Source organism: Lissotriton vulgaris, chromosome 8 (assembly GCF_964263255.1).
Source record: "Lissotriton vulgaris chromosome 8, aLisVul1.2, whole genome shotgun sequence".
NCBI classification, from domain to species: domain Eukaryota; kingdom Metazoa; phylum Chordata; class Amphibia; order Caudata; family Salamandridae; genus Lissotriton; species Lissotriton vulgaris.
This window is the reverse complement of record NC_141696.1, coordinates 1,294,343,926-1,294,368,257: the sequence shown is the minus strand read 5'-3', so window position 1 is coordinate 1,294,368,257 and position 24,332 is coordinate 1,294,343,926. Positions and strand designations below refer to the sequence as shown.

General features: G+C 44.5%; 1 protein-coding gene across 1 annotated transcript in view; it reads right to left on the bottom strand.

Moving 5' to 3' along the window:
* The window catches only part of ARHGAP20 (Rho GTPase activating protein 20), a 318,989-nt gene that overhangs the window by 196,281 nt on the left and 98,376 nt on the right, over positions 1-24,332 (bottom strand). The gene's annotated exons all lie outside the window — the stretch shown is intronic.

Here is a 24,332-nt window from a genome sequence, read left to right as displayed (position 1 = left end):
CAAACTGCTGACACCTTTTTAGGTTAGGAACTTGCGAAGTAGGGATGTCACTTAGTATAGAGTAGGGACAGATTTAACTTGATAATTTTCTCTTTCTGTAGATGACGCAAAGGAACCACTTCACATCGATGCTTTAATTGCTGATTCTGCAATTGATTTTGTATTCTTTTGTATACTTTTGAGATTTATCCTGAGAGGATTGTATTTGCATTCAAATTTGACTTTTATATAAAACTTTCAAAACTTTATCAGTTGTAAGTGGTTCTTCAGAGTGGCGTCAGTTTATGGGGTTTATCTACCTTATGCGGGGTTTGTCTTTTACTCAATGACAGAAAAAAAAACGATCCAAAATTTTCGAATGAGATAAGTTATTAAATTGATCATAAATTGATATCAAAATCTCATTCCTCGCAGTTGGTAGCAGAGGATGGTTTTCTTCTTGAGGAAGACAACCTAGGTCAGGTCTAGTTTACCCCAAGGTCCCTAGTCATCGACGACCAGAAGAAGAATCCCTGCCGAAGACGGTGCTGACGGTGCGTCGAGAGAAAAGCAGCAGAGTCGGTCGAGAGTGAGTATAAGGGTCATGCGTTGTAAGATTGCGGTGTTTTATGTTGTTCCTGTGTTGTAATGTCAAGCGGAGTTGAATGCCTGTAGTGTGATTGAGGGAAGGTTGTGAGCGCGCGCAACCGGATGAAATCTTAAGCTCCAGGGAAGGACTTAAGTGGTTCGGGTGTATCGAACACCCAGAGTAATTTGTCTACCATTGAAAGGGGGTCATGAGGTACCATTGATCGCCCGACAGACCGATGATAGGGGGAGCGTAAGAGTGAGTGAATGAGTAACGGACGCTGGTCGTACGTTTACTGTGTGTAAGTAACCTATCAGTTGAGGCGATCGTCCGACCGTCAGAGGGAAGACGTTTCGCCAGTTGAGGTAGCAATTACAGTTAGACTGTGGCCGTACAGTCAGAGAAAAGTGATCGCTTGGACGGAAGTAGTCATTTTTCAGTGTATGAATGAAAACGCATGCGAAATCGTGAGACGAGTTGAGTAAGAAGGAGAACTGCTGCAGAGGGAACGAGTGACGTCAGCATAGAACCGCGCTGAGATTGGTTAGTTTGTCAGACGTCAGCGAAGAGTCGCGCTGAGATTGGTCGGTCAGCGTAGAGTCGCGCTGAGATAGGCCGATTAGTGAGAGCCGCGTAGGGATTGGTTGGTGGTTGTCATCGGGACGTAAACGAGGAAGAGTAAAGGGAAAATTGTAGATTATCGAAAATGAAGTGTTTTAAGAGTTTAAGAGCACTCTTTAGGAGGAATAGAAGAAACTTATATGCCGGAGAAGAAGCTCCACCAGAAGGCACACCAGCTTATCATATGGCAGTAAATGTAGGCTTACACTCGATACTATGGATCTCCGAGTGGAATAAGCTAACTGAAGGGAGTAAGGAACTGACGTTTCCGAGATTCGGAACGTTTAAGCTAGACGTGTTGAACGAACTGAAAGCGGTAATGCTTGCAACAAGACCTCTACCGAGGCCAACACAGTTCGAAGCACTTAGTGTATGGTTTAGAACAGCACACGAAAAGAGCGTAAAGAGGCGCCAAGAAAGAGTGAGACGATCAGTAAAGGCAGTACAGGATGCCAAATGGGATGAGGAAGCTAAGAAATGGAGGGTGCAGAAGATAGAAGCAGATAAACTGTACCCGATGCTAGAAGTTACGGGAGAAAGGAAACCTCTAGAGGAAGATGAGGAAAGCGAGACAGAAGAGGATCTGATAGAGAGGCTATTGACAGATAGACCACCTCCGTACAGCGGAGGGGCCGCAAGTCCCATATTACCACAAGAGGACGGAGCTAGATGGGGGGAATATAAATCGATCCCAGTAACAGAGTGGGATGCCAAGAAAGAGGAGGAAGTACCTCAATCTAGTTCCGAACAGAGAGTAGTGGGAAGATTCGTGGTCCAGAAAATGCCAGAAACGCAACATGCAAGGTCCTACCAAATGCCGGATGCTCTACAAGTACCGGTTACCATAGGCCCTATTGTGTCAATCTACAACCCAGAAGGGGTCCAGCAGGAGGAACAGGCACGATGGGACAGGGAAAGGGCAGAGATGGAGAATAGGAATACCATGATGAATCCTCAGAGACAGATACTAGCACCGATGAGTCGGAGTACCCCATTAGATGCCGCAATAGGTCCCTGGGTAGAGCAAGGGGGTCAAAGAGGGCCAATGGACTTAAGGGGACCAAAACCGAAAACCCATAAGGAATTAAGGGAATACTTGAAAGAATGGGATACTGCCGAAGAGGTTCGGAGTAAAAGTTTAGAAGCAGGAGCAGAGTGGAGAGACCAGGATAACAGGATCCTCTCTCATTGTGGAGCTGGCGAAAGCAGCCCGGAGTGGGAGAGAGGGAGTCAGGAAAGCAGAGGAATTAATTGTCCTACTATCAGCGGCAATAGGCAAATGTGCGACGACAGGAGTACAGGGTGTGGCGAAGTGCCTCGCGTCACCTTTAGTGAAGGGGAACGAAGGACGTAGGAGTATCGTAATACTTTCAGATGCACTCACCATACCCCGGGTGAAACGGTGCAACATTGGAATCACGGGAATATGGAGAGTCGTGAAGGGTCTCGCCATGCATCCGGTGATCATGGGCGAAGTCATGAGAATATAGGGAGTCGCGAAACGTCCCGCCATACTTCTGGTGATCAAGAACGAGATCGCGGGAGCATGGAGGGCCATGAAGGACCTTATCGGTTATTGAGCGACACCAGACAGCAAGCGAGTTACAGTGATTTAGAACAGAACGGTGGATCCTATCTCGTATCTGGAGAAACCGAGCCGAAAAGGCGCAATGTAGGGATGGGGGATGGAGCAATGTTTCACCACACCCCACGGGAAGATGGAAAGGCTTGGGATCTAGAGAGGTGGGAACAAAGGGATGGAAAGAAAACTCCTCATAACTCACCTGTGTTCAGGCGTAGGGCGCATAGTGGAGGTGAGAGGGGTATGAGCGAACCACCTAGGACTGACATACTGAGAGCTGAAATAAAAGCAAGACGGATTGATGTAATGAGTTTGAAGTCAGACTTAGATGAAATAATTGATGGCACAGTGGCAATAAAGAGATTAGAATTGTACGCACCAGATGAAATACTGTTCTTATCCAAGGATGTTACTCGGAGAGCGAGGTCAGCTCATGAAAATTTATCTAATTTGGCAAATAGATATATGATAGACCTGTCACGAACCAAAGCCTTGCAGCCCAATCATAGGCTAAATTGCACAGACCTAGATTTGGATGAACGTAGAACGATTGGACTAAGAGTATACATACGGGAACTAGTCATGTGTATCAGAATATGGAGAGATCTGGATAGATGGGAGGAAAAATGGTCTAAGAAGGGATCTGTCAAAAGAAGTACAATTGTGAAGTCCCAGGACACAGACCTAATGCGAATGGAAGCTTTCCCTTTGCGAGAAATCGCGAACGGAAACTACGTTCACGTACCCTGGAGTAGGGGGGATTTGGCGGCATTTACCAATTCCTTCCCAAAGCTTAGAGAAAATCCCGTTGAGTGGTACAAGCAGGTAGAAAGGTTCGTGAAGATCTCTAAGGTGCTGTGGATCGATTTGAACACATTGTTCGATATCGTAGTACCCGGAGATTTGTGGACGGCATGCAAACTTAGTATTGAGTGGCCTACTTGTGAGCCTCCGAGAGATACCCAGACGAATGGTCCCTCAGGCAGAGTCATGGAAAAATACGAAAGAGTAATAACATGGCTGAAAGAGAAAGTGCCAGTGCAGGACATAGACTGGGTTAAGATAGATCGAACAACTCAGGAGCCCAAAGAGACAGTTCACGAGTTCTATGAGAGGCTATTGAAAGCATTTAAACAATACAGTGGGTTAGACGTAATGGATCCTAAGGACATAGGACAGTTTGTGTCGAAGTTTGTTTTAGGATTAAGACCAGACATAAGCCTGATGATACAACAGCATCTGATCTGTTGGCAGAACAAACCTTTAGACGAAATTTTGAGATATGCAAGGTACTGTAGCGATGAAATAGATTCAAAGGCAAAGAAACTCAAGGAAAAGCTAATGCTGGTACAAATGCAAGCAGCTGGAAAGGGTGGACAGCGGCAACAGGGAACAGGAACGCAAGCAAAGAAACAGAATAATCAGAACAGAGAGGAGGAGGAAAGACCAAGACCGAGAATGGATATTGCGACACTGAAAAAGACAACGAGGTGTCATCAGTGTAACGAAGTGGGACATTGGCGACGCGAGTGTCCTTACAATGTTGAGACAGGGGAATTAGAACAAGAGGAGGAAGAGGTACAGAATAACGTGGTTAAGGGAGCCGCAGTCCCGAAGGGAAAGTTTATCAAAGGGGGGACTCAGACTCCTCGAGCCCCGTTTCCTCAACCACCTCGCATCACAAACGGAGGGAAAACCTATAGACAAATGCCATTGTTTGTAGGAGGAGAAGAATGCTACTACGTTGATCCTCTTACAGGGCAACGAGTAAATAGGGAGGAAGATTGTACTCTAGGAGCAGCCCTGGAAGTAGATCAGAGAGGACCATACGTAGAGGCTGAAGTAGCTGGATGTCCTACAACCTTTTTGGTGGATACGGGGGCCACTCGATCTACGCTGAGATCAGCGGTAGTCCCAGGTTTGCCAATATCGGGAGAGACGATTCAGGTGGTAGGAGTCGCAAACAAGAGGATGACGAATCCTTTGACAGAACCTGTGTCAGTAAAGATAGGGAATTACAGTGACGAACATCAGTTTGTGATCTGTGATTCTAGCCCTGTGTGTTTACTAGGAAGAGATCTGTTGTGTAAACTGAATTGCACAATACATTGTACACCTGAAGGAGTAGAAGTACAGACCAATGATGAGGATGCCGATTTTAAGGTTGTAAACTCGCAGGAGTGCGTGGAACTATATCCTACCTTAACAGTGGAGGAGCTTCCACAGGATTTGAGGGAGAAGGTGTCAGCTGAGGTGTGGGATTTTACTGGAGAAGAAATAGGGCTGATCAAAGGAGTAGAACCAGTAAAAATCTTGGTAAGACCCAATGCTGAGTATCCAAGAACTCCACAATACAAGTTGACTCCGGAGACGATTGCAGGAATAAAGCCTGTGATCGAATACATGATTAAACAGAGAATACTGAAGGAGATCGTGGGTAGTCCATGTAACTCCCCGATCATGGGTTTGCAGAAGCCTAGTGGAAAATACAGAATAGTGCAGGATCTTCGGAAGATTAATAATATTGTTGTCTCATGTTGTCCAGTGGTACCGAATCCATCAGTGATATTATTTCAGATACCGTTCCAAGCTGAATGGTTTACCGTGATAGATTTGTGCCAGGCTTTCTTTTCGATTCCTTTAGATGAAGAGAGCCAGTATCTTTTCGCTTTTAAGCTGGAAGATCGCGTCTTAACATGGTGTCGTATCCCTCAGGGGTATACAGAAAGCCCATCGATCTTTAACCAGTTATTAAAAAGAAATCTTGAAAGTCTAGTACTGCCCAAGAATTCGGTTCTAGTCCAGTACATAGACGACCTCCTAGTTGCGTCAGGAACTGAGGAAGCTTGCAGAGAAGACACCATAACCTTGTTAAATCACTTGGCCGAGAACGGACACAAGGTGTCTCCAAGTAAATTGCAATATTGCATGACTGAGGTGCAATACTTGGGCCATAGGATTGAAAAGGGAAAGCGGAAGGTGTCTCCAGACAGAATAGAAGCGATCATGAAAATGAACGCGCCTACAACACAAAGAGAAGTTAGGATGTTTCTAGGTATGGTCGGTTATTGTCGGCAGTGGATAGGCAACTTCTCACTGAAGGCAAAACCTTTATTACAACTGACGCACAAGGGAGTAAGTGATCCGGTACCATGGGACAAAGATTGTTTGATGGCGTTTTTGCAGCTGAGGGAAGACTTATGTCGTGCCCCGGCTTTAGGAATGCCTGATTACACAAAACCATTTTTGCTTTACTGCTGCGAAAGAGAGGGATGCGCGTTAGCAGTTTTGGCCCAGATACATGGAGATGCGCGCAGGCCAGTGGCGTATTTTTCGGCTACATTAGATCCAGTAGCCGCAGCGTTGCCCGGATGTCTCAAATCCGTAGCTGCAACGGGTGTCAGCATTGAACGTTCTGAAAGTGTGGTAATGGGTCATCAGTTAGTGGTGTACGTACCGCACTCTGTAGAATTGTTAATGACCAGGACTAAGACTCAGCATCTGACAAATAGCAGACTCACACGCTACGAGCAAGTCATACTGGCTGCCGAGAATGTGACTCTAAAGAGATGCTCCGTCTTGAATCCTGCAACTTTGATGCCACTTCCGAACGAGATCGATGACGAAGTTTGTACAGATCATGACTGCCTTGATGTGACTGAACTATGCACCAAACCGAGACCCGATATTGTGGATGAACCATTGACTGACCCAGATGAAATTTTCTTTGTTGATGGTTCATGTGTAAGAGACAATATCGGTCAGCTGAGAGCAGCTTATGCAGTTTGCACAATTACGAGAGTAATAGAAGCCGCTTGCCTGGAAGGAGTACACTCCGCTCAGGTAGCTGAAATTGTTGCTTTGACGCGTGCTTGTCTAGCAGGCGACAAACTTCGAGTCACCATATACACCGATAGCCAGTATGGTTTCGGGGTAGTTCATGATTACGGGCAGTTATGGTCTCAAAGAGGTTACATGACCTCCTCGGGTTCTCCCATTAGGAATGGAGAATTCGTGAGACTTTTGTTAGAGGCATTGCAAGGCCCAACAGCTATTGCAGTGGTCAAATGTGCAGCGCATACAAAAAATGTCGATTTTGTATCACTAGGTAACCGCTATGCGGATGAAGTAGCGCGTTACTGCGCAGAACAGGGATATTCTCACACTGATGTAAAAGTGGGGGGAATCCAGGAAAGAACTGAATTGACAATGTTGTTGGATACGGTAGATACGTGGGATGAATTAAGAAGTGTTCAAGAAAATGCACCAGATGATGAGAAAAAGAGTTGGGAAACAGCGGGTTGTGTTAGAAGTGAGATGAATTTTTGGATCTCTGCCGATGGGAGAGCAGTTTTACCAAATGAACTTGTTAGTCCAATGGCAAGGAAATTGCATGGATCAGCGCACATAGGTAGAGATGCTATGGTGAGAGTATTCAGACAAACGTGGTTTAACCCAAAGTTTAGAGTAGCGGCAGAAGCAGTGTGTCAGAGATGTACGATCTGTCAGCAACTAAACGTGGGCAAGAGAACACCAGTTACATTGAGTCACATTGGAAGGTCTGGGGGGGCCTTTCAATAGAATGCAGCTTGATTTTATAGAAATGCCTAAATGCAATAGACTCAGATACGTTTTAGTGATTGTTTGCATATTTTCTAGATGGGTTGAGGCTTACCCTACACGTAGGTGCGATACACTTACTGTAGCCAAATTGTTACTTAGAGAGTTGATACCGAGGTTTGGGGTGCCATCCTCTTTGGAATCGGACAGAGGAACTCATTTTAACAGCGAAATAGTGAAGATGCTATGTTCAGCTTTGGGTATCGATGAGAAACTTCATTGCAGCTATCGACCAGAAGCTTCAGGGATTGTAGAGCAAATCAACAGCACGATAAAGTCCAGACTTGCCAAGGTTTGTTCAGCAACATCCCTGAGTTGGCCAGACGCACTTCCAGTGGTTCTTATGAGCATACGTAGCACACCAGATAGAAAAACAGGTCTCTCTCCACATGAAGTGCTAATGGGGAGAGCCATGAGATTGCCATCGGTTCCGACTGCAGCCCTAGTGAACATCACAGACGATTTGATCTTGGACTACTGTAAGGGACTATCTGACGCCGTTAATTCTGTGTCCCTCCAGGTCCAGGCTGCAGAGGTTCCATCAGCACAAGATTTGTGCCATGACCTGAGTCCGGGGGACTGGGTCCTGGTGAAAAAACACGTCAGGAAGAACTGCTTAGACGTGCGCTGGAGAGGACCGTTTCAAGTCATACTTGTGACGAATACTGCAGTAAAGTGTGGAGGCCTGCCAAATTGGATACACGCCTCACACACCCGAAGAGTGCCAACACCTCTAGAAGAAACAGCTCCTCTCTCGGATGAGAATCCAGCGGAAAGCGGAGAAGCCATAGAGGGGGAAAGCCAAGCTGTGGAGGTGATCGAAGAGGCTGAGACTGAGACGGAACAGGTCGACGAAGGTCAGGATACCAGTGGGACCGAAGTCGCCTCAGGAGAAGAGAGTAATTGGGAGATCGAATCAGATACTGAACAAGCAGAGAGTGACCAAGAGACAAGTCCAAGAACAAGGAGCGGGAGGACAAGGAGTGATGAAGCTAGTTGGCCGGAGAGAAGGAGAAGGCCAAGCTTGAAAGCAGATCAAGAAAGAGCTCTTGTCCCGATCGCTGAAGAATCGGATCAGGAGGAGGAAACTACAGACTCAGGAACTGAAAGTCCAAGGAGATCGAGAAGGGTACGTGTGCCCTGCAGAAGGTACGCCACCCCAGAGTGGACTTATCTAGCAGATGTCTTGGGGACAGAAATCTGGGAGAGTGAAGAAAGTGAAAGTAATCGATCATGATCCATTTGTGGCAGTGGAGATATGGATGTTGACGCCTGGACTCGAGACTGAGGGGTTACTGACTTTCACACTTCCCATACCCCCATATTTGAGTCAAATTCAAGATCTAGTGCTAAATAGATTACAGTTTCCGACTTTTGGTCATCAAATTCCAGAGGAAGAAGAAAAAGTCATTCGTTTTGAATTATTGGAAATTGTTGTGAAAGCTGCAGGTGCGAGAATAATTGTTGATGCATAAAAGACTTTTGTATATAAGCTATAAAGAAGAAGATAACTTAGCGCCGAGTGGAAAGAAGAATAAAATTAGGGATTACATTTAGAGGACGGAGAAGGGTTAGGGTTGTCTGTTGCTAAAAGAGAAAAAGACATTGTTGCGAAATAGAGACTTTGTTGATAAAGGGCACTTTACAGACTGAGAAAGCAAATAAAGCGAACAAAGACTGGAAAAGAAAAACTTTTTCGCAAAAGAAGGAGCTACGCTGTTTTGATGACATGGAGAACGGCAACCCAAACCGAAAAGCTAGATGTATAGTAGGTACACTGATAGCAGTAGTAATTTTTCTCATAATTACAGTAGTGACAATATCATACATAATAGGACATGAAAGCGATAAAGAAACAGCAGATGTAAAGCCCGTAACGACCTTGAGACCTGCTCTTGTTGGGAAGAACGAGGAGAGCAATGTAATACGTGAAAAGGCGTTATTGGCAGATGAAGCTCGTAGATTACATATAGACGAGTCACAGGGAAACTTTACGTCAAACGCATATGCTAAACTATTGTACGAGTATATCGATGCCATGGAGGCCAAAGATTGCTATGTTTGTATGCAATTGCCGGCTTCTGTAGACGAAGGCATTAGATATCATCATCTCCCACTGACTTATGGGATAACATGTAGTTTACTGCTTAGTATATTTTATGGTAGGGAAGGATTTGAGTACTACTTTTCAAATTATGATTCGGTACTGCCTGAAGTTCCGAATTATAAGCAAATGAATAAGTGGGACTATTACAAAAAGGAGGATAGACTAGCCAAATTCTTTCTTCCTTGGGATACACTAGATACTTCATATGCACGCAGAAATAATCTGACTTGCAAAGTGTCAGAGGTTGAGAAAAAGTTCATAGGACAAGTAGATGACAGATATAGAAGGCAGAAGATTCTGAAAATGTCAGGACAGTGGAAAACAGATTGGACCGAAGAAGAGAAGGCACATAAAAAGAAAGGTAGCAATGGTCCAATAGCTTTGGATAGAACGCAGAAAGGAAAGTTATGTTTAACTCGAAGCAAGACGTATTATGAGAGTGTATTTGTAGGTGAAGTAAATTGTGAACATGCTTTTCGTTTAGAGTACTATACGAAAGATTTTATGAAAGGAATGCAAGTTATTCCGAATGTGTATTTTGTATGTGGAAGAAATGCCTATGTAAAACTACCTGACAATTGGTATGGTTCGTGTTACTTGGCAATTGTCTTCCCCAAAATATATCATGCAAAGGATGTAGCGATAAAAGAAGGAAAGGCTTCGAGGAGAGCGAAAAGGGAAGTAGGAGATGCAGAAGTAGTAGGAGATGTATTTGGAGCAATGTTTCCTATGTTAGGTTTAATACTTAACGATGTTAAGATCAGGAGACTGGCTACAGTTGTGGATAGATTATCTGCAAGTACTGCAAGGTCATAAATGTTGGTAGAAGGCGAGATGCAGTCGATTAGAGCAATGGTTCTTCAGAACCGACTTGCTTTAGATGTACTGCTAGCAAAAGAAGGCGGAGTTTGCAAGGCTTTGAAGGTCCAGGAATGTTGTACTTATATTCCTGATAATTCAAAACCACTTGAGAAAGTCATACAGAACATTACACAGATTCATCAAGAGATCAAAGATTTATCAAAAAATAAACGTTTGGGAAAAAGTCGGTCATGGAGTAGGAAAGGTTGGGAGTTGGTTTGCCAACCTTGGTAAAAGCATAGTATGGTACATATTAAAACCTGTATTGATAGTATTAATTTGCATAATCACATTGTTAGGTTTAGTAAAATTGTATAAATGGTATAGGTCGAACCGGTTACAACAAACAATGAGAGAGCAAGAAAGGAGATTAGCTGTTTTACAAGATCAACAGTACAAAAGCTTAAGAGCACTTGAAACGATGAAAAGAGGGAATATTGTAACTAGTCCTGTTTAGAGATGTTATTCAAACTGCATTTAGTGATGACTCCTAGAAGTCATCAAAGGGGGGACTGAGAGAGCGCAAATTTGAATAAAAATTATGTATAGGCCATATTTACAAGCACATCGTATAACGTAGAAATGAAATGTATATCGTAATGTGAAGTTGACACTTATAGCATATAGAAAACCGATATAATCCAAAGTAATATAGGAAATGTAACTGTATTCACTTTAGGACATGTATTAGATTTAGAAGGCCCGTATACGTAGTGGGCTGATGTAGAAATGGTGTAGAAATGCTTACGAAATGTAGAACGTGCAAAGTAGAATTCATGTACGTGTGTAACCTTAAACCGGAGAAGCAGCGAGAAATGAAACGTGAAGAAATGTGTAGAACATGTATAAAACGATATAGCGAATGAGAATATAAAGTTATACTTTACGTAGTCTATATTCTATGTACAATGTATTCACATATACGTAAAGGACTTTTGCTAAGTACGAATATATATATATATATGTTAAAGGTTATACTGTGTAGAAGGCTTTTTGTAAGAATGTTAGAAAGGTTTAGGTCATTTGTGATTTTAACCTGACTGACCAAGGGTTCGCAGGAGCACAGTCCAATGTGTGTAATTTAGTGGACTCACAGGAGTCGTGAATAGCTTGATGTGGACGTGAGAGCCAAGAAGTCTAGCACTTGTTAGATTTAAGGTGACAATGCCGGACGGGGCTTATTGCCTAAACGTGAGGAGAGACGCTTGGAATTTGAGACTTGTTTTTGAATGACCATTCACAGGACCTAGAAGGGTCAAGAATCGCAGTTGTAAGTTAAAGTCTTGTTTAAGTTCATATGACTTTTGATCTGAAAGTGTCAGTAGAAGTCGCCAACAAGAAGACGAAGGTGACATCTAAGGAGAAGGGTCAACTTAACGGACGACGCAAAGAGATGAAGCAATAGAAGAAGCCAGAAGCTGACATCATCGGGGAAAGTCCGTGGTGGGCGTCAAGGGGCGTTTCACCCACACTGTGATTGTGTATTTTAGGGACAGCACCCCGGGGTGAAGATAGCAATTAGCCATTAGCGAAGGGAACAGCGAAGCAAATTGCTCAGAGGGAGCTCAGAGAGAAGGGCGAAGAGTAGATGACTTGAGCAGATGCGCTGAGAGAGATCAGAGCGCAAGAGAGCAGTAGGCCGAGGACCCTTAGAGAGCGGATGGGTAGGCAGAGAGGGTACTGCTTCTTAAACTTAAGTTACCTTTAGAGGCTAAGAGAGTTTGAACTTCTTTGGGAGTCAAACTGCTGACACCTTTTTAGGTTAGGAACTTGCGAAGTAGGGATGTCACTTAGTATAGAGTAGGGACAGATTTAACTTGATAATTTTCTCTTTCTGTAGATGACGCAAAGGAACCACTTCACATCGATGCTTTAATTGCTGATTCTGCAATTGATTTTGTATTCTTTTGTATACTTTTGAGATTTATCCTGAGAGGATTGTATTTGCATTCAAATTTGACTTTTATATAAAACTTTCAAAACTTTATCAGTTGTAAGTGGTTTTTCAGAGTGGCGTCAGTTTATGGGGTTTATCTACCTTATGCGGGGTTTGTCTTTTACTCAATGACAGAAAAAAAAACGATCCAAAATTTTCGAATGAGATAAGTTATTAAATTGATCATAAATTGATATCAAAATCTCATTCCTCGCAGTGGAAACACTGAAGAAAAATGTCTTGTTCCCACAGGAAGCTGGAATCTCCCAGTACCTAACCTCAAATACCATACTGCAAACACCAAGCTTTGCCCTGGTTCCTGGAACTTTAAGGCAGCCAAACCCTTTGAGGCCTCAAAAAAGGCAAACCTCAGTGAGGACATTTGCATCCACGTCAGCAACTTTGGAAGACATAGTACAGAGATTGAAATATTGCAAACCTACAAGTGGCTAATGGTTATGGACAAAGTAAGCCACAAGCACCAGTGTGTTGGAAGAAGCACCCTGAATAGGCAGTGTTCCGGCTAAACCAGATCATTTGGCATATGGTTATCAAAACATAACTTATTTTAAGTAACCTAAATGCATCCTAATCGAAACAAGATGCCAAGAGAAGAAAACTAAGTACAAAGATTGCGATTTATAGATTAAAAAGCAACAAAAAATGCTTCTTAAAGCTGAATTGGCTCTGTTTGAATTGAAAGTTCACTGTATCGTCACAATGTCTTTTGGAGCAAAGCTGTGTTTACCTGCATTGGCTGCACCCTGCCCCCCCTAAACCTCCACCGAACAGGATGAAGGAGTATCACAATACATGTCATCTATCCTTTCAAATGAATCCAAACCACCTGACTTTTAGATAGATCCTGAAGCAGTTTTGTTCATAAAAACATTGGACCAGCTAAAAACTCGGTGTGTGACCCTGATCCAATGTGTAAACATTTGTGATTTTACCTTCCCATCTTTACTTACACACACAATACTATTCCTCACCAAAACCATCTACTGCACCCAATTCGGACTGTTCAATCATTTATCCTTGCCACGAGGCAAGATATTTGGTGATATGGAATATAAGTAAATTACATTAGTTGTGTTGTCATGAACAGTATGATGTACTTTCCATAAAAACAACGATCAACAAAGACAATGGTTCCGTCTGTGGCTGCTAACCTTTTGGCGTTCTCAATGCTTGTTTTGTTGTGTTTTTGAAAAACTTTATTATTGGGGAAGCAGCTGGGCCTGATCAGCCTAAAAATAAAAAATAAAGTAATCCCTGGCGGTCAAGGGAACTACTTTGTGTGTGGATGTGCTCTTTGTGAAAGGGAAGGATGCGTTACTCACATTGAAGTTAGCCAATGGCTGAAGTGGGCTGAGCCATTGTCCCCATGCTGTAGTAGATAGACGGAAAAAAATGTCAATGAAGAGGGCAGGATAAAAAAAGGTCTTGGCTAATGTCGGGCTTTAAAAAAAAACAGCAAAGTACAGAAAAGATACATTTGAAGGCAAAGGAGGACTAAATTATAACACAACAACTAGGGTACGAAGAGCCAGCGCTGTGTCACTTCCATAGTGGTTGTCTTAAGAATGAAGACAGATCTACTGTGTGGCCGCCAGAGGGCATGTTAACCCCTTAGCTGCGGCGGCTATTCCGCCGCAGCGCTAAGGGGAAGGGGGGGGGCCGCGCGGCGCTCCCGTACTCGTGACGGAACCGCTCCGTCACGAGCCTCGGGTGGGCTGTGCTTGGGACGGAACGGTTCCGTCACGGCCCGCCTGCTTAATAGAACGCGCTGCGCATGCGCGAAATCAGCGCCGCGCAGGCGCGGCGAGCAGGCCGTGACGAAACCGTTACGTCACCAGCACAGCCCACCCGAGGCTCGTGACGGAGCGGTTCCGTCACGAGCATGCAACGGGTTAAGGCGTTCTTGATTGTCCTTGCACCCACTATTAGAAAAAACAAAATGGATGTTGGGCTGCTGGGAAGGGAATGCAAAGGAAGCAAAGATGAACCCGCTCAAGCAACAAGAACGAAGAGCATTCCCTTGCATTTTCACGATGTCAATCACAGAAAAGAGATGGCAGCAAACCAGCCATGTGAAAATCTTGTAGACTCAACTCAAAGGCACCTGCTCAGCCCCTTAGGAATGCACGAGGGAAACACTGCCTTTTGGCAGGCAAGTAACTTAAACTGGCATGACGGCTATGGAAATCTCCAAGTAAATGTTATTATAAAATGAGAATGAAACTATTAAAAGTTATTTCTGGTGCTTTGAGTAGCAGTGCACGTGTCTGAGACTTGCTTACGTTAATATCGCGTTCTTTTTGCGTACAGCTGAACTGCTTTATCTGCAGCCTGTTGTAAAATGCCATCTTTGGTGTGAATGGAACGTGGATGTATATTCACGAGGTACAGAATGTTTTTTAGATGTTTCCCTGTTATAGTATTGTAATTGTGCTGTTTCCAGTTATATGCGAAGCATTATACATTATAGAATTTCAGTCTGATATTTTTAACTTTTCAGTAAAAGAAAATGAACACAAAGTGACGTGTTCAAATATCATGACGCCAATTCCTTGGGAACCACCACGGAGTTTTTATTCCGGAGGTCGGTGGCCCTTGTTCCTATTGTGTGAGGCGCTCCCGGCCTTCCTACCAAGCTAATTTTTCCCACCCTGTCCAGGGGTAGAGTATCTCCCATTTGAAAGCACACTATTTGCAAATTATCAGTTACCCTGCAATTTTAAGCGTTTTGGTTAGTTTACAATAGCTACAGTTTCACCAAGAATACTCCTCCTTTGACACGCCCCTGTTGCACTTGACGTGATACCTCACAGAGAATACTTTGCAAATAGGTGTATTCAAGAGAACAGCTCCTGTGTCTACAGGGGAGCTGGATGTTGAGTTTAAAGGGACATAAGAAGGGGTGTTTCAGATGTGTGGCACTCCCTTGACACTTCAATGCCAACGAAGAAACACTATGAAGAGGCAGGAGGCATGATCCCGCTAGGGAAATTCTCAGACATTATGAAGGGGGGTTAGAACCCAAGCAGTCAGGGGGACCTGGGCGTCAAGTAGTAAATGTATAGAGGGGTCCCCGTGGGAAATTATTTCTACACAAGCAATACAAATTCAAAGGAAAATAAGGTGGTACTCAAAAGACAAGGCTGTTGTCATTTATTCAACAACAACAATATAGAAACAGTTCAAAGCAATATTTATAGTCATTAATAGATGTGAACGAGAAATCCGGAATTTGAAGAGGCCCCAGAGGGGGAAGGGGAGAGGGGGGGGTGTGCTCAAAAGTAGTGTAAAAGATTATAAAGATAGTACACAAGTTTAAGCATACTGTACATATACACAATCAACAAGGAAATACAAATTATTCCAAAAAGAACCAAAACAGCCTACATCAATTAAGGCAAGTATTAGGCAAATGTTTCAAAAAGGTGGGGCATTCCACGGTCACGTGTACAAATCAATCAAGTACTGGAAAGGTGCCGGATGTCCCAAGGGAAAGAGGTGTCGACGTTTCGACCCCTATTAATAGGATCAATTTATTCCTTTGCCGGGGTCTTCATCAGGACCGTAGTAGGAGGGGAAGGGACGAGGAGGGGCCGTCCTATCTGAAAGATTGAGAACCTGTGTCAGAAATTGGAATGTTAATTAATGAAAACCACGCAGTCTTAGTACTGTCCACCAGAGGGGTGATTTAGTTAAAAACAGAATGAGGCCATGGAGTCCGGGTCAAGGGACCTCAGAACAGAAGGACCAGAAGCTGATTATGCGATTAATCCATAAACAAGCTTGTGAAATTGAATCGCTACACCAGGGATACATTAGCCAGGGGTTATAGGTGTCCACTCAGAATGGGGGACCCATGGGCAGTGCATGTAGTGCTCAGATGAGCTCTTCATCGCAAGTGGGCATTGAGTTAGGGGGTATAAAATACATTAATTAAGTTCAGGGGCACATTAGCCTGACATGAAAACAGTGAGCAGTTACCTGTAGTTGCAAAAAAACTCTCGAAAGTTCAAATCGGGGCTGCCTGTTTTAGACAAATATACTGCTGGGCAAGTCTAAATAAAACAATGAACTTTATATTAGTCAGATTGACCCCAAAGAGAGCTTATTTGGATTAAGCCGGTCCCAGAAAAGTGGGGGGGGTGGTTTTACCTCAGTATATAGTACTGCGAGATTGCAGACAAGTTAGGGCGCTGTGCTGTAATCAGTTAGCTGTGAAAGAAAATATAAACACATTGGTTTGACATCAACGCGATGCGAAAGTCTAACATGCGGACTCTGCATTGACGTGTAATCATACCTTGATCTGAGCTGTACTGCGCCTGGGGGACAGAGGAAATTAATCGGGTCCGTACAGTGCCGCCCGCAGTGAATGGCTGAGCGCTGGCTTACACGATCGGCTCCGGGTGGTTGCAATGAGAACCTTAAAGTAATCATGAGGGCTCATGAGTATCTCGGTATTAGTTCAATGCACGGTCAAATGAGACGTAATCGGGGGGAGTTTTACACTTACTTCAGAATGCCATGGTCTGATCCGTAGTGTGCCTGGCGGACAAAAGAAATTAATCGGGTCCGTGCAGTGTCGCTCGCATTGGGGAGCTGGGCGCTGGTTTAAACGATCGGCTCCGGGGGATCACAATCGGAACCTACAGGAATCATGAGGGATCATGAGTGTCTCGGTATTAATCCGTTACACAGCCAAGAAGAACGTAATTGAGGGGTTTTAGACTTACTTCGAAAAACGGAGCGCGAGGCAGCAGAGTCTCTTGCTGCAGACGTGTCTCCGTACACAGTCCACCACTGAACGAAGCAGCTGGGCTTATCGCGTTGAAACCCGGGCTCCGCTAACCACTACGCGGAGTAAGGGGGCGGGACTAGCGGTGTGACGTGGATCGATAAACATAAAGGAAAGGCTCGGGTGGAACCCTTAGTGGCTTGTGATTAGAAAGCAGCCCTTATCTCAAGAGATTGACATATTGTAGTTCATTGAATGTAAAACATATGAGCGAATCAGGATACAGTTACACATTCGGATCAGGAAGTTTATCCAAGAGATAAGACTCGCGCACAGCCCTTGCAAAGGAGTGAAGGCGAGCGAACACAGTGATCATTCAGTTGAGAGGATCTCAAAAAGATACTCCATGTTAAACATATTTGATAAAAAATATTTTTTATAGAAAAAACTCGTGCACCTGTCTCGCAGGATAGTGTAAACGAGTTGTCTGCATGTGTACCATATAGTGAAAATGAGGATAACCCCTAGCTTATCTATATTAGTAAATCAGTAGAAATTCTAGAGAAGAAGTAAGATTACATCATGTGGACTTTCTCGATTACCAGCCACCGTACCGTGAAAGATCTACGGTGGCTGGTAATCGAGAAAGTATCCTTAGGGAGACGAGGTGGAAATTTAGCTGTGTTGCTAAACGTACGAGAATGCAAATGGATGTCTCTCCTGGACTCCATCAAAAATGGCCTTAATGAACAGGACGGCAGCTTTGCTCAGTTGGCCGCCCTGAGATGAATCACTAACTCATTACCATACAAACGACAACATAAGGAGCGTCCACATGATGTAATCTTACTTCTTCTCTAGAATTTCTACTGATTTACTAATATAGATAAGCTATAATGATTGACTAACATACATAAGCCATACTGACACCCTTCAGATACCCTAGGGGTTATCCTCATTTTCACTATATGGTACACATGCAGACAACTCGTTTACACTATCCTGCGAGACAGGTGCACGAGTTTTTTCTATAAAAAATATTTTTTATCAAATATGTTTAACATGGAGTATCTTTTTGAGATCCTCTCAACTGAATCATCACTGTGTTCGCTCGCCTTCACTCCTTTGCAAGGGCTGTGCGCGAGTCTTATCTCTTGGATAAACTTCCTGATCCGAATGTGTAACTGTATCCTGATTCGCTCATATGTTTTACATTCAATGAACTACAATATGTCAATCTCTTGAGATAAGGGCTGCTTTCTAATCACAAGCCACTAAGGGTTCCACCCGAGCCTTTCCTTTATGTTTATCGATCCACGTCACACCGCTAGTCCCGCCCCCTTACTCCGCGTAGTGGTTAGCGGAGCCCGGGTTTCAACGCGATAAGCCCAGCTGCTTCGTTCAGTGGTGGACTGTGTACGGAGACACGTCTGCAGCAAGAGACTCTGCTGCCTCGCGCTCCGTTTTTCGAAGTAAGTCTAAAACCCCTCAATTACGTTCTTCTTGGCTGTGTAACGGATTAATACCGAGACACTCATGATCCCTCATGATTCCTGTAGGTTCCGATTGTGATCCCCCGGAGCCGATCGTTTAAACCAGCGCCCAGCTCCCCAATGCGAGCGACACTGCACGGACCCGATTAATTTCTTTTGTCCGCCAGGCACACTACGGATCAGACCATGGCATTCTGAAGTAAGTGTAAAACTCCCCCCGATTACGTCTCATTTGACCGTGCATTGAACTAATACCGAGATACTCATGAGCCCTCATGATTACTTTAAGGTTCTCATTGCAACCACCCGGAGCCGATCGTGTAAGCCAGCGCTCAGCCATTCACTGCGGGCGGCACTGTACGGACCCGATTAATTTCCTCTGTCCCCCAGGCGCAGTACAGCTCAGATCAAGGTATGATTACACGTCAATGCAGAGTCCGCATGTTAGACTTTCGCATCGCGTTGATGTCAAACCAATGTGTTTATATTTTCTTTCACAGCTAACTGATTACAGCACAGCGCCCTAACTTGTCTGCAATCTCGCAGTACTATATACTGAGGTAAAACCACCCCCCCCACTTTTCTGGGACCGGCTTAATCCAAATAAGCTCTCTTTGGGGTCAATCTGACTAATATAAAGTTCATTGTTTTATTTAGACTTGCCCAGCAGTATATTTGTCTAAAACAGGCAGCCCCGATTTGAACTTTCGAGAGTTTTTTTGCAACTACAGGTAACTGCTCACTGTTTTCATGTCAGGCTAATGTGCCCCTGAACTTAATTAATGTATTTTATACCCCCTAACTCAATGCCCACTTGCGATGAAGAGCTCATCTGAGCACTACATGCACTGCCCATGGGTCCCCCATTCTGAGTGGACACCTATAACCCCTGGCTAATGTATCCCTGGTGTAGCGATTCAATTTCACAAGCTTGTTTATGGATTAATCGCATAATCAGCTTCTGGTCCTTCTGTTCTGAGGTCCCTTGACCCGGACTCCATGGCCTCATTCTGTTTTTAACTAAATCACCCCTCTGGTGGACAGTACTAAGACTGCGTGGTTTTCATTAATTAACATTCCAATTTCTGACACAGGTTCTCAATCTTTCAGATAGGACGGCCCCTCCTCGTCCCTTCCCCTCCTACTACGGTCCTGATGAAGACCCCGGCAAAGGAATAAATTGATCCTATTAATAGGGGTCGAAACGTCGACACCTCTTTCCCTTGGGACATCCGGCACCTTTCCAGTACTTGATTGATTTGTACACGTGACCGTGGAATGCCCCACCTTTTTGAAACATTTGCCTAATACTTGCCTTAATTGATGTAGGCTGTTTTGGTTCTTTTTGGAATAATTTGTATTTCCTTGTTGATTGTGTATATGTACAGTATGCTTAAACTTGTGTACTATCTTTATAATCTTTTACACTACTTTTGAGCACACCCCCCCCTCTCCCCTTCCCCCTCTGGGGCCTCTTCAAATTCCGGATTTCTCGTTCACATCTATTAATGACTATAAATATTGCTTTGAACTGTTTCTATATTGTTGTTGTTGAATAAATGACAACAGCCTTGTCTTTTGAGTACCACCTTATTTTCCTTTGAATTTGTATTGCTTGTGTAGAAATAATTTCCCACGGGGACCCCTCTATACATTTACTAGGGAAATTCTCAGGGCCTGGTTACGGGTTGGCGGTCCTCCTGTCCGCCCTCCACACCGACAGGAGCACTGCCAAGCCCGTAGTGCGTCCTCCTGCTGGATTACGGCGTAATCTATGGTGGGTGGGCAGTGCGGCTACGGTGTCATGGCGGAGGCTGTCTAAGACTCATAGGAGAACCTTAAGACTGACCGCTGCTGTGAGAATGCCGCAGCACATTGCTACACAATATGGAATGCACCATGTCATGCATTCCATTTCGCGCAAGAACTGGAGTGCAATTCCAGGGGGGTACAACATGTGACACCCTATATGCACCCCCAGGCCCAGAGGCAGCCAGCGGCCAGTTGCCTCACCACCACCCTTTTCATGGCGGGCTCACCACCATGGAAAGGGTGGTAGTTGGGCAACACGTCATATGTTTGGCGATGCTGCAGCAGCCCCGCCAGCATATTACTGCCTCAGACCGCCACCGCGCCACGGGATCCTGGATTCTGGTGGAGGCGGCAGTCCGACTGAAGTGCACAGTGCGACAGTGATGGAGGTGGTCAGACCCCCCCCCAACCCCCGCCCCCCCCCCCCGCAAGTACGGCACTGCACTCCTATTCAGGCCATCAGCATGAGTTATGTTTTGGATTGTACCATTCAATATCGAGGCCAGAATATCTTGGAACAGCAAAATTGAAGGACAGAAATTCTAAACTTTCTTTAGCTGTTGATATTTGTGTTGATGTTTAGCCCTCAAAATTGTGTCCTATCGGTATTCTGGAGTCGATATTCAGAGTGCACTCCCGGTTTTGTCATTAAAGTGTTGCTTAGGAATCCCGAATGCCTGGTTCCAACATTCAATTTCCCACATTGAGGGAAACAGACCCCACAAATAGCCGCAATGTCACTGTTCTGCGGTTCCCATTTCTGCTAAAACCTGTGGCGCTTAGAAGTGGGCTTAATGATGGTATAAGGACATCATGGTGACCAGAACAGTCAGCTGGTCCATTTAGAAACGGACGGGCTGTTTCTACTCTATCCGGCGCTGTGGGGGCAGGGTGGACTGATACAGCTATCTTTTATTGGTCTCAGCCAGGGCAGAGACAGTCAATTAATTTACATTTCTGAAGAAAATGATAGAAGTAGTCTTGAATTCGGAAAGAAAGTAATGCAAACAGAGAAAATAGCTGTGGTTTTAGGCCAGCAGGGTGAGGATTCATTTTCACACCGAAAAGGCATGTTTTCTTTGCTGAGCATTCACCCCCCCTCTGCAAAAATGTGAACAAGAACCACATGGAATTTCCTATTGTGACAGATGCAACGCAGGAAATTGCCCCGTGGGGCGAGTGTTTTGCTTCGACGTTCTTGCGCCGCAGACTTCCTTAACCCCGACTGTCCCCTCGCTCTTGTCATCTTCCAGACCCTTCTTAAGGGGACCCTCCCCGAGGCGGCGAGGTCTCCTCACCAGGTGCACAAACAGCACCACAAGTCTGTGGTTTTATGGGACACAAAGTATCTGTCTGCACCAACACAATTCAATCTAAAACCTGGATCATGCACAAATGACACTTTTAAGTCAACGGCAAACAGTGTGCTTTGGGCAGGGTACATTCACAGTTCACATTTCGGTGTTCCAATGCTTTCTTTTACAGGGAGCATTTGGAGGAAGAGAATCACCCAAAAAGTTTAATTCCAACACCCTTCAGTGGCAGCAAACAGCTCCAACACACAGTTACTGACCACAATTCAATAACACAACCCAGGGCGTGACCTCCAATGAGCACCTGACAAAAGCAGGGAATGCATGAGGGGCAGATGCAATGAGATGAAGGCTTGAGGGTTGAAAACACAAGAATTCAATCATTAGAAAAGAGACAGAAAGCTTCACTGACTGCTGCACCTCTTCAAGGAGCGCCATGAGGCCGAGAATCAACCCAGATTGTTCTCCAAGCGTGTGAGGGTAATTTACACCTGGATACCTATTGGTAGTGGTGAGTGTTTTACTTCTGCACATAACAGATGTGTGTTCAAACAATTGACTGATAAGCAGTTTCCACTTTGTTTGAGCCATTATCGTTACAGAGAGAGTTGGCTCAGCTGAGTCCATGTCAAATTATCCATGCTATCCCCAAGTGGCCTGTCCCACAGTAAAATGTTCTTCAGCTATATTTTTATATTTTATATATTCCCAGGAAGGGGGCAGAAACACTGACTTAAGCCACTTGTATAACAGAGGGGCGGAGCACCTCTGCAGCTTGTTTAACAGAGGCGAGGGACAGAGAGGCTCACCTCTGCAGCTTATAACAGAGAAGAGGAGCAGAAAAGCCCAGGTCTTCCGCTGGCACAAACTTCAGTCGCATCAAGACCAGCCTGTATTGAAGTGCGTGTAGTTGACGCCATATACGATATATTTAAATATTGTGATGCTTGGGGTGCTTAGATTTAAAGGCTGCACTACTCTTTGTGGACTGTCATATGATAATGATATATTTATAGATAGATAGGTCTTTAATTTTTGTGTGGGGAGGGCTAGTTGAGAATTAAAAAATGTGTACAGTAGGATTTTCCCATCTATGAAGAATGCCTCACAATAATCAACAACTGAACTGTCCTACCTGGAAGACTCAGTGAAACAGATTACAGCCACCCCACTGTCGCTAATCTACGCCACCGAGAGCCAGATTAGCTTGCGAAAAAGGCTGTCCTAACGCCCCTCGGCAGACCCGGTTTAACTCCCTTTTTCTGCCCATATTAATGCATCTGTGTTCGTGCCAATACCTCTCTAAAAGAAGGAACATTGTGCAAGAACTTGGGAGCACTCTCTGTAAGATTAGCTGCATCAGCAGACATTGTAATTCACATATTCCAGCCATCTCCCAATAGTTGGAAGCTGCACATCTCTTCCAAGGTAGTAAATCCACACGTGCCAGACCAAAAGATGTTTTGTTGCCACTGGAATGTCACACAATCTAAAGTGTCTTGAAATCCCTTCTTTGGCACAGTCTGCAGCTCGAGGTAACTCAAACCGTGTTTAGAAAGGAAATGAGTTTCCCACATCTACTAAGCAGTTTTAACTTGGTTTGCATAAACGTCGTAAAACTACTTCAAACAACTCCTCTTCTGCACCTCCGTTGCCTTTGTATGACAGCAGAAGACTGGACAGAATTCAAATGGATTTCAGTTAAAGCAGTTCTTACGACGCAGTTTTTACACCGCAGTGCCTTTACCCCGCAGCTATTACAACGCAAGTCGTTACTACGACTTGCGCTGGATGGCGCTGTGGGATAAGGAATCTTGCAATTTTATATTCCAACACCTTCCCTACTGTTACGGGGACTGGTGTTGGAATATAAAATTATAAGATTCCTAAATCCACGCCCTCCAACGCAAGTCGTTGTAACTACTTGCGTTTTAAGACTTGCGTGGTAAAGGCATGCGTTGTTACAACATGCGTTGTAACAACGTACATCCAGTTCTTAGGCATAGACTGCAAATATTGGTGGGACAGGCATGCAGGTTTCCTTCGCACAGACAGGACAAGTTGCATGTTCATCACCGTGTTCCTCCATTGGTAATAGCATGTTGAAACGTATCATTGAAGTGGAAATCAGCTGCAGTTTAGAAGGCTGGCGGGATCAGAAAGAAGGGTTCTCCAAAGCCGGTCCTAGAAAGCCAGGCCCGTGCAAGATTTTTAGCATGTCCCAATTTAGATAAATCTAGTTATCTTAAAAATTAGGCATGGATCCGACCCTCCAGATCAGACTTTGGAGTATCCTGATTTAGAGGGTAGTGGTAACGGGACATCCAGCAACACCTCGCAGATTTATCTTCCGCTCTCAGTAGTTTATTTGTGTGTGTGGAGGCGGGGGGAGATTTCACTGCTATCTCTATGGTGTAGAAACACCCACCCTCTATAAGATACAGTGACATTGATATTTTGCTTTTCAATTCCAAACCACTGCTTTGGGGTTTGTTTTTGAAGAACAAAACACAGCCTGTCCGCCATGCTGGAGTGACATGGCAAGCCGGTCAGAATTGTGCTTTTCCAAAGAAAGTGCGCTTGCCTGTCTGTAGAACACTTTTTAGAAGAAAGGTGCCGCTTTACCAATAGCAAACTTTAAATTTGGCAGCAAGGCTTCCATC